The 11033-nt window shown below is 53.5% G+C and overlaps 1 long non-coding RNA gene across 1 annotated transcript; it reads left to right on the top strand.

Moving 5' to 3' along the window:
- Nucleotides 1-1001: 1001 nt before the first annotated feature.
- On the top strand, nucleotides 1002-1783 carry LOC143694469 (uncharacterized). Its single transcript, XR_013182954.1, has 3 exons — nucleotides 1002-1089; nucleotides 1502-1573; nucleotides 1759-1783. It is a non-coding gene; the product is annotated as an uncharacterized LOC143694469 (long non-coding RNA).
- Nucleotides 1784-11033: the final 9250 nt, after the last annotated feature.

Genomic DNA, 11033 nt, shown 5'->3' with positions numbered 1-11033 from the left:
CCCTCTCCCTGTCCTGTATTCCTGATCCCTGTACCGTATTTCCAGTGCCATTTCAGATCCCTGGCCCTGTCCCCATCCTCATTCCCGGTCCCTGTCCGCAATCCCGGTCCCTGTCTCCATTCCCTGTTCCCATTCCCGGTCCCTGTCCCCATTCCCATTCCCTGTCCTCATTCCCTGCTCCCATTCCCGGTCCCTGTCCCCATTCCCCGTTCCCGGTCCCCATTCCCATCCCCTGTCCCTATTCCCGGTCCCTGACCCCATTCCCTGTCCCTATTCCCGGTCCCTGACCCCATTCCCTATCCCCATTCCCGGTCCCTGTCCCCATTCCCCATTCCCATTCCCCATTCCCATTCCTTATCCCCATTCCTGGTCCCTGACCCCATTCCCTATCCCCATTCCCGGCCCCTGTCTCCATTCCCGGTCCCGATTCCTATCCCCATTCCCATTCCCTGTCCCCATTCCCTGTCCCCTCTCACCGGGCGCCGCCAACATCGCTCCGGCCCTCCCGGCCTCACGTGACCGAGGAAGCCCCGCGCTGCTCCCACCCACCAATCCCAGCGCGCGATCGCTCCCGTATTTGCATAACCACGCCCTTTGGCCTGGCTCCGCCCCCCGCCGGCTGCAGCCGCGTCCGGGCGCTGTTTGCTCCCAGTTCCCTCCCAGCGCTCCCAGTAAGAGCGGGACCGGCAGGGAGAGCGCTCCCAGCTCCTGCCCGCTGCTCCCACCATCGTTCCCAGCGCTCCCAGTAAGAGCATCACCGGCAGGGAGAGCGTTCCCAGCTCCTGCCCGGTGCTCCCACCATCGTTCCCAGCGCTCCCAGGATCGCTCCCAGTGCCGGGCGGGGCGGGGCCGCTTTGGAACCCCCCCAGGGCAGAGCGCGGCTGCTTTTGGGTGCCGGCACTGCCCGGGCCGGGCTGGGAGCGGAGATGGAGCGGGAGGGAGAGGAGGGAGAGAGGAGGGGGAAAAGGAAAGGCAAAGGGAAAGGGAGGATCGAGAGGAAAGGAGGAGCAGGAGGAGGAGCAGCACCAACCCCACGCGGTTCCCCCGCTCGGGCCGGGGTCCCCCGGCATCGCCCCCCCGGAACCGCAGGTGAGCGGGGAGCTCGCCCCAGATCCATCGGGCGGTCTCCGACAGGGTGGTTTGGCAGGGCAGGGGATGTTTGGATCTTGCAGGACCCCAAAGCTGGGCCAGAAATGCCCCTGGAGGGATCTTGGGGTGTCCCACGTGGCGATTGCCCGGTACCTGCAGGCAGGGGAGTGATGTTGGGTTTGGGGATCCCCGGGAGAGCTGGGGGAGAACGTGGGAGCCCTGGAGTGGGGAGAGCGCAGAGGGGCGATGCCGGAGCCGGGGGATCCCCAGCAGCCTGGAGCAATGGGGGAGGCTGGGGATGAGCAGGGTCCGGGTCCCCGAGGCTGGAGGGAGCAGTGACATCTCCATCCAAAACTTGGGCAGCGGGACCATTAAACCCACCATGCTGATCCCTTGTTTTTCCCCAAACCAGGATTCCCACACCTTGGCCAGATGGAGCAGGAGACTGTGAGGAAGAGGAAGATGGCCCAGGACACCCAGGCAGGTGAGGAGGAAGTCAGTGCCCCTTTCCCCCTCTCTCCTGCTCCATCTCCCAGCCCAGCACGGCCCCGGCTGCAGGACAACCCTGCTGCCAACGCCGTCCTGCTGGGGATGCACTGGGGGCATCTCCTTCCCCTTCCCTCTGGCATGGAGGCAAATCCCATCCTCTCCTTGTCCTTCCTCCCCCAGGGAAGGAGCTGAGGATGGAGACCAGGGAGGAGAAATCCCCACAGCAGAACCTCATGGAAGAGGCCGTTTTGAGTGACTCCAGGGCACAGGAATCCAATGGGGAGGAAAAACCTTGGAGATCCTGCAGGACGAGGGGCTCCAAACCCAGCCCAGGGTGCTCTGAAGAGGAAAGACCCAACCTGAGCCAGGAAGGTGGACAGAGCTTCAGCCAGAGCTCGGAGCTGGTGGCCCAGGAGCAGCTTCATGATGGGGAGAAGCCCCACAAGTGCTTGGAGTGTGGGAAGAGCTTCAGGCAGAGCAGCACCCTGATCAGCCACCAGATGATTCACACTGGGGAATGGACCTATGAGTGTTGGGAATGTGGGAAGGGCTTCAGCTGCAGCTCCACCTGTTGGATCAGCAGAAGAAATGCAGCACTCAGTATGAGTGATCAGCAAGTCTTAAACTTTATTGATAGTCACACTTATTTATATTGGTGTTAATGAAGCTCATACATATTGCAAGGCTGAGCTCATTATTGGTTACTTATCAACCAACTATGCCTACTTCTGCATTCTTGTGGTTATTCTGTTGCTACTTCTACATTCTTGTAGTTATTCTATTGAAACTATCTTCATATTTTTGGCAAAAGATCCTCTTCCCTATCCTGTTGTTGCACCAAGGGCACAATGCCCTTGTCCACTATTGGACACTGACTGCTGACTCCTAGACTTGTCTCCTTGTTGCTTAACCAATGGTATTATGTCTACGTGACCTTTCTCAGCTAGCCAACTGTCCACAAAGCTCTCCACACTTCCCCCATTTTTCTGTTGAACAAGCATGGTCTGATTAAATGCAGCAGATATCATCCTTTGCACCATGTTTTGTAAGCATATGCAAAACCACGGCAAAATTAATACTACTAACAAAGCTATAATGCCCACTATAATGCTGACCTTAACAATAGAGCGTAACCATGATCCCAGGCCTAAACATTTGAGCCATTCATCAATATCAAAGCCCAATTCTACCTGTAAGTTTCCGGTTAACCTCTGCAACTCAGAGAGTTGGGAGTGGATGGATCATGAATGGTCAGAAAGGTTCATGCAACGCATGCCTTCAAATTCTTCACAACCATGGCCTTGTGCAAGTAAAAGAAAATCAATTGCAGCTCTATTTTGAAGCGTTGCATGGCGAATAGAATCAACATCAAGCAAAAGGCTAGAAAGCGCCATAGAAGTGGCATTGGTTTGCTTCGCAAGCCAGCATCCCAACTTATTTAGGGTGGCATGGGTGCCTGCTGCTGCCACCCCTGGAGCCAGAAAGCTACCGACTGAGCTATCTAGGCTGCAGGGCTCCCATACTATGCATCTGATCATTGATGGCACGTAGATCATGCAGGAGACGACACCTGCCAGGATCATCTCCTCTTGATCACAAAAACAGGAGCACTCCCAGGACTAACAGATAACCGGAGATGTCCTTGGTCAAACTGCTCCTGCACCAGCTTGTGTGCCTGAATGAGACTTTCCCCTTTTAAGGGCCATTGCTCAACCCACACCAGGTCCTCTGTTTTTCATCGGAGTGGGATCAGGAAAGTCCATGCAATGGCCGTTGTTAGCCCAAAGGGTGCTCATTTGTCAGCACTACTCCCATTTGAGCCAAAATATCCCGACCAATGAGGCACTGCACAGTAGGGGGCAAAGGTACAATTGAGAAAACATTCTGTAAACTTTTTCCGCCAATAGTTACAGGTAACATGGTGATTTTCTTGCAAGTGTTAGGCCTCCAACCCTGGTAACTGTCCCTGTGGTTGGCTGTAATGGCCAGTTGTGGGGCCAGAAATCTGGACTAATAATGCTGGAGTCCGCACCAGTATGTAATAAACCTTCCAAGGTTTGCCTCCCACCCTGATACTCTATTATTACAGTGTGCTTTGGTCGATCATTCAGGTTCATTGTTAATAGAGTGAGTCCTCCAGTGGAACCAAAGCCTCGTTCCCCTCTCGACTGTGATTGACGAGGGGGTAAAGTTTTAGTCATCTGCTCCAATGGAACCAGTTGAGCTATCCTCTCTTGATTCGTACTGGCGGAAAAGGAGTATGCACCATGGCACAAAAATTTCCCCCATATAATCAGCGTCTATTACCCCGGCTAAAACAAACAATCCCATCATAATGGCCGATGATTGTCTCCAGAGCAAAGCTCAGATAGGTTGTCCATCAATGATGATTGGTCCCTTTATTCCAGTCGGAACCTTTTCCGGTTGGGTGGTCATCAATGTTACTGCTGCTGCGGCTGCCACGTCCAGCCCGAGGCTGCTGGCAGTGGCTGGTTGAAGGGAAGCTGGGCTGAGGTGTTGACAGGTTGAAGGGAAGCTGGGCTGAGGTGTTGACAGCAGCTACTTGTGTCTGGGCACGGCAGCTTGTGGACGCGCTGGCCTTCCCGTTTCCCGAGCGGCGTCGGCAGGCTCTGGTGTTGTGGGTATCCAAGCGACAATTTTGGCACCAGACGCTGGCTGCTTGACAAGCCCTTCGGGGATGTCCTATGCTTCCACACCAGTAACATTTAAATCGGCCAGCAGATGGAGCCCGTGGAGTATTTGTTGCTGCTGCTTGTAGGGGTGCAAGAGCAGCTAACACCTGACTGTGAGGCTGCTGCCTGTTTTTGTAATCCTGCTCCTAACTCCTTAATAGCTTCTACTAACATCGTTTGATTTCCTATGGGCACATTTGCCAATCGTTCTAAAGCTTCTTCTATAGACCAATTAGCTCTTAGGGTATTTAATACGTTCCTTGTAGCCTGATTACAGTTCTTGAGTGTGCATTGTTTCAACAAAGTACCCTTCATGAAATCAGGGACTCCTGCCCGCTCGATAGCATTGGCTGCCTTATCTGTATAAGATCCGAATGACTCATCTCTTCCTTGCTTTATTCCCATATAAGAGGGACCCCGCCTGGCTCTTTTATCCTATCTATAGCCAACAGCACCAGATGCATAGCCTCCCGACATTTATCAGGACCGAGTAACGCCTGTGCTTCTGTCCGAAGAAAAGGCCCTAGACCCATTAGCTCCTCTAGGGTTATCCCATGTAACGGGTCGCCTGGCTGCCGTATTACTGCTACGCATTCCTGGCAGAGTGCCTGCCAGTGTGCATTAAACAAGAGCTGTTGATGCTGAGTGAAGATAAGCTTCGCTATTCCACTGCAATCAGCCAGCAGTAACACCTGAGTCCCCTGGATATAGTCAAGCATTTGTTTTGTGGGCTCACTGGTTAGCCCAAATTGACTAACTGGGGACCGTAATTGCGACAGCAGCTTCCAGTCTAGAGCAGTTATTGTTGCTTGAAACCCGCCCCCTGCCACAGGTGAATATATCACCGGACAAGCAACATCCATAGCTGCTTTTATAGGCTCTTTATCCCCCGTAACGATGATATCTTTAGCTACCACTGCCCATGCCTCCCTTCGCCCCCGTGCAATGGCCCCCGCTAGGTCACTCTCTGACCCAGGGATCGGCTCATTACCAGGAGGAGGAGATGGAGGGTTTGACACAGGCGGTGCAGGCAGTGCTGTTGTAGCACAAGCGGGGGGTGAGCTGCTGCTTGAAGCAGGAGCTGATGTTGGTGGCAAAATGACTGTAGATGTGGCAGGAGGTCACGGACAATTGAACCAGTCCCCATAACTCTTATTCTTATCATGCGCCATGCTAGCTTGCTGCGCAGCCTTCTTTTCTGCCTGATATTGTAATAACTCATTATGCACAACTCGCCATAGCTTTCCCAACTTTTTTGCAGTTTTATCTTCATCTATAACTGCCTCCCACAGCGTCTCCAAATTTACGCCACTCCGTTAGTTCATGTACTGTATGAGGATTTTGAAAAATTCCTTGTTCACACCCGTAAGCTAACCTGGGAAGCTCTTTCTGCAAATCTATGCCCTTAACCTGACGCTTTTGTAAAAAGCAAGTAAATAACTCATATGCTGCTTGCCTTTTTCTTTCCATTTAAAGAACATCAGTGCTGTTGCAGCCCCACAAGGTCTCAGCAGCACGTATCGGCCGGGCTCTTTGTTGAGGTCACCCAGGGCGCGGCACCTTCCCTTTTTCAGCGGTGCTTATTCGCCATCCTTGCTGCGACAGGACCCTAACTCCACTGATCCACCGTGGTTGCCGTTACAGGAATCACATCACAGGGTCACCATATGTGGGAAATCAGCACAAGAAATGCGGCACTCAATATGCGTGATCAGCAAGTCTCAAACTTTATTGATGGTTCACACATATTTATATTGGTGTTAATGAAGCTTATACATATTGCAAAGCTGAGCTCATTATTGGTTAATTACTTATTGGCTAACCACACCTATATTCTGATGGTTATTTTGTTACTACTTCTACATTCTTGTGGTTATTCTGCTGAAACTATCCTCATATTTTTGGCAAAAGATCCTCTCCCCCATCCTGCTGTTGCACCAAGGTCACAATGTCCTTGTCAGTGGTTGGACACCAACTGCTGAATCCTAGACTTGTCTCTGTCTAACTTAAGCAATGGTATTACGTCGACGTTACCTTTCTCAGCTAGCCAACTGTCCACAAAGCTCTCCACATTGCCTTATCCTAATGAGCCCCGTGGTGCATTTGGAGCTGAGCCCTTGAACCTCAGGGCCTGGGAGGAGATTGCACAAACCTTTCCAGGATTCAAAGTCAGAAGAAAACTCCAAAGTGTCTCAGAGCATTAATGGGTCTCACTGAGATCCATCCCGAACACAGGCTCCTCATGGACTCCTTGGAGGAGAGAATTGGTGGCCAGGATGGCACAAAAATCTCTTGGACACTCAGTGTGGAAAGGAAAATCCAAACTACCTTAAAAAACTTGAGTATCTCCAAGCATTACTGAGCACCACTGAGTGCCAGTACAAAGCTCTCAGGGGACTCATTAAAGCAGATAATTGGGGCCATGACTGCACAAACCTTTCACAGAGTCTGTATCAAAAGGGAAACACCAAGTACCTTAAAATAACTGAAGTACCCTGAAGCATTAATGAGCCCACTGAGTGTTGTTACTGACAAAGCCTCTCCAGGGACTAATTACAGCAGATAATTGGAGCCCATGATTGCAGAAACCTCTCAGAGACTCCAAGGCAAAAGCCAAAGCCAAAGTCCTTTGAAAAACCGGCAGCCCCTGCAGGGAGCATGAAGGAGCCCCCAGGGCCATTGCTGAGCAAGGCTCCCCAGGGACTCCTTGCAGCAGATCCCTGAGGCCACTGGGATGTGGGCTAGGGGGGGATGCTGAGGGCAGCACAAGGGGCTGACAGTGCCCAGCCTGGCTGGGGCTGTGCCAGGAGGCCCCAGGGCCTCAGGACAAGGTGTCTCCTCCCAGCCCTTGGTGGCACAGACCCTGCTGTGCCCCAGGGCATCCAGACTTGGCTTCTCTTTGTCCCCACCTGTCATCACTGCCTGCAGTTCTCTGCTCTGCCTGGGGCCTGGGGACACTTGCTCAGCCGTGTCTCTCAGTGGGACCCATTAAAAGTCCAAGAAACTTTGGAGTTGGATTCTGCCTTGGAGTTCTGCAGAGGTTTCATCAGCTCCCTCTCAGGGACTGATGTTCAGGGCCTGAGCACAAAGCCCCAGAGGCTGATTAAAGTCCTTGTGCTGTGTCTGTGCTGCTGAGCTGGGCTGGGCTCCTGGCACAGAGGCAGCTCCTGCTCACCAAGAAGAGCTTCAAAAGCACATTTCTCTGGATGAGCAGCTCTTCTGCCAGCCCAGCAGGGCTGGGGCACTGCCTGCAGCCAGCCCGGGCACAGCACAGAGGCACAGAGAGCTTCAATCAGTCAGGGCTGGGAAGGGGCTGAGAAGTGCCTGGGGCACAATCACTGCCAGCCCTTGGCACAGGAACCTCTGGCTCCAGGACAATGCAGCTGCAGCTCCTGGAGCCATCTCCTCAAGCTGGAACATGCCAATGCCTGCAGAGCCTGTGAGTACATTCTCTGCTTGTCTCTTGTGCAGAGCAGCCAGGGGTGCCCAGGGCTGTCCTGAAGAGCCGGGTCCTGCAGCCCAGGGCGCTGTGCTGGGGCAGGGACTCTGCTGCCTGCCAGGGACAGCTCTCAGCCAGCCCTGGCAGCTGCTTGCTCCCAGCGCTGGGGGACAAGATCTGGGTGGCAGGAGACAGCTGGTGAGGCTTGGAAGTGTTCTTGTGTGGGGAGGATGCTGCATTGTTCAGGGCTGCTCCCAGCATGGCATTGAACTGCAGAACATTTCCAAATAAATTATACAGGGAGCACAGCGAGGCAGGGGCTGCATGAAAGGGAAAAATCTGCTTTTTTAATCTACTGCTCTGGGTTGCATGGATGGGAAAATCCACATGAATCCTCATCTCTCAGTTCAGGTTGAGAAAACAATCTTTTAGATGTTAATTAACCAGGCAGTGACAGAAATCAGCAGAGGGCCCCTCACAGGCACCATCAGAGCCGCTTTTTCAGTCTTCTTAGGTTTGGTCTGAGGTTGCCATCAGAGCCTGCAGAGCCAGAGCTGCCCCTGGGCAGTGCCAGAACTGGGAGGGCTCTGCAGGGCAGAGCTGAGCCCCCAGGGCTGGGCTGGGCTCTGGCAGCACTGGCAGGGCCCAGCCCTGGGCACAGGGAAGCAGCTGCCGGCAGGGACAGCTCCAGGCAGCAGAGCCCTGGGCAGGCAGTGGGGGGAAAGTGCCCCCAGGCTGTGCTGGGATATTTCAAGTCCTCTCCAAACCCAACTATTCCATGATTACTTTTCTTACAGATCCCCATGCCAAGGCACTGCAAATGTCCAACAGCAGCTCCATCAGTCACTTCCTCCTGCTGGCATTGGCAGACACGCGGCAGCTGCAGCTCCTGCACTTCTGCCTCTTGCTGGGCCTCTCCCTGGCTGCCCTCCTGGGCAACGGCCTCATCATCAGCGCCGTAGCCTGCGGCCACCACCTGCACACGCCCATGTTCTTCTTCCTGTTCAACCTGGCCCTCAGCGACCTGGGTTCCATCTGCACCACTGTCCCCAAAGCCATGCACAATTCCCTCTGGGACACCAGGAACATCTCCTACACTGGATGTGCTGCTCAGCTCTTTTTCTTTGTGTTCTTCATCTCAGCAGACTTTTATCTCCTGACCATCATGTGCTACGACCGCTACGTGTCCATCTGCAAACCCCTGCACTATGGGACCCTCCTGGACAGCAGAGCTTGTGCCCACATGGCAGCAGCTGCCTGGGCCAGTGCCTTTCTCAATGCTCTGCTACTCACGGCCAATACATTTACCCTGCCCCTGTGCCATGGCAATGCCGTGGGCCAGTTCTTCTGTGAAATCCCACAGATCCTCAAGCTCTCCTGCTCGAATTCTTCCCTCAGGGAACTTGGGCCCATTGCAGTTAGTTCATCGTTAGCACTTGGATTTTTTGTGTTCATTGTTTTCTCCTATGTGCAGATTTTCAGGGTCGTGCTGAGGATCCCCTCTGAGCAGGGACGGCACAAAGCCTTTTCCACCTGCCTCCCTCACTTGGCTGTGGTCTCCCTGTTCCTATGCACTGGCATATTTTCTTACCTGAAGCCCCCCTCCATGTCCTCCCCATCCCTGAATCTGGCCCTGTCAGTTCTGTACTCGGTGGTGCCTCCAGCCCTGAACCCCCTCATCTACAGCCTGAGGAACCAGGAGCTCAAGGCTGCAGTGTGGAGACTGATGACTGGGTGGTTTCGGAAACATTAAACTGCTGGAAAAATACTGCAAATCACTTGAAATAAAAGTCATCTTTGATACTTCTTGTTTGTTTAATTTTGGAAGTTCTTTGTATTTGTTTTATTTTTTTAATCTTGTCCACAAATGAAAGTCATTGTTTCATTTCTAATTTTGTTTCTCTCCACCTTCCCTGTGGCCACAGACTGTCTCAATGTGGGGCTGTGCTCTCAATGGCTTTAAAGGAACTAACGGATCTCCCAGCAGAGTTTTCTGAGGTGATCCCCCTTGTGTTCCCTTCTGTGGAGCTGCAGCATCAATATCTGTGTGCAGAGCTGGGACAGATCAGTGCTGGCCCAGCAGCTGTGCCCAGCAGCAGCAGCAGCAGCACTTGGTGTTGCCAGTGCTGCTGCCGTGGCCCTGCCCCGCTGCTCTGGTGGCCCTGGTGTTGCTGCAGGGCCTGAGTGCTCTCGGGGCCAGGCACAGCCCTGGGGGTGGCAGTGCCGGGGCTGCAGCAGGGACAGGCCATGTAATATGAATCACCTTTGATAATTCCTTTGGGTTTGGTTATGGGTTTGGTCTTTTATTCCCCATGTTTCAGTTTTTTAATATTGTCCACAAATAAAAGCCATTGGTTTTGCCATTTCTCATTTTGTTTCTCTCCATCTTCCCTGTGACCACATATTGTGTTGGTGAGGGGCTGCACTCCATGTGGCTTTAAAGGAACTAAAGCATCTCCCAGCAAAGTTTTTTCCAGAGATCCCCTTGTGTTCCCTGCTCTGGAGCTGCAGCAGCAATGTCTGTGTGCAGAGCTGGGGGCAGATCAGTGCTGGCCCAGCAGCTCTGCTCCTGCAGGCCACACCATTCCTGATCCAGGCCAGGAGCCATTGGCCTTCTTGGCCACCTGGGCACACTGCTGACTCATGTCCAGCCTGCTGTCCATCAGTCCCTGCAGGTCCCTTTCTGCCTGGCTGCTCTCCAGCCAATCTGTCCCCAGCCTCTAACACTGGGGCCAAATATCAGGGCCTGGCCCTTGGATCTTTAAACCTCACCTTGTTGGATTCAGCCCCTGGATCCAGCCTGTCCAAGTCACTGTGCAGAGCCCTCCGACCCTCCAGCAGATCAACACTCACATCCAGCTTGGTGACATTTGCAAAGATGTCCTTGGTTCCATGGGGCCCCTCAGTGTCACAATGGCCTCTTGGTTACACCAGGCCCTGCACTGTCACACTCGTCTCCTTGGTTCCATGGGGCCTCAAAATGTGACAATGATCCCCTTGGTTCCATGGGGCCCCAGGGTGTCACAATGGTCCCATGGCCACATGAGGTCCCACACTGTCACCATGGTCTCTGTGCTTCCACAAGTCCCCTCAGGGTCACAATGGACTCCTTGTTTCCACAAGGCCACACAGTGTCACAATATTCTTCCAGATTCCTTGAGGCCCCATCGTGTCACAGTGGCCCCTTGGTTACACAGGATCCTGCAGTGTCACAGTGTCCCCTTGGTTCCATGAGGCCCCGCAGTGTCAGAACGGCCCCGTGGCTCCACTGGGCCCTGCAGTCTCCCAATGGTCTCCTTGGTTTTGCAGTGTCAAAATGGTGA

This window comes from Agelaius phoeniceus, chromosome 7 (genome assembly GCF_051311805.1).
Source record: "Agelaius phoeniceus isolate bAgePho1 chromosome 7, bAgePho1.hap1, whole genome shotgun sequence".
NCBI classification, from domain to species: domain Eukaryota; kingdom Metazoa; phylum Chordata; class Aves; order Passeriformes; family Icteridae; genus Agelaius; species Agelaius phoeniceus.
Note: the sequence above shows the minus strand (reverse complement) of the source record. Positions and strands in the feature narration are given on the sequence as shown.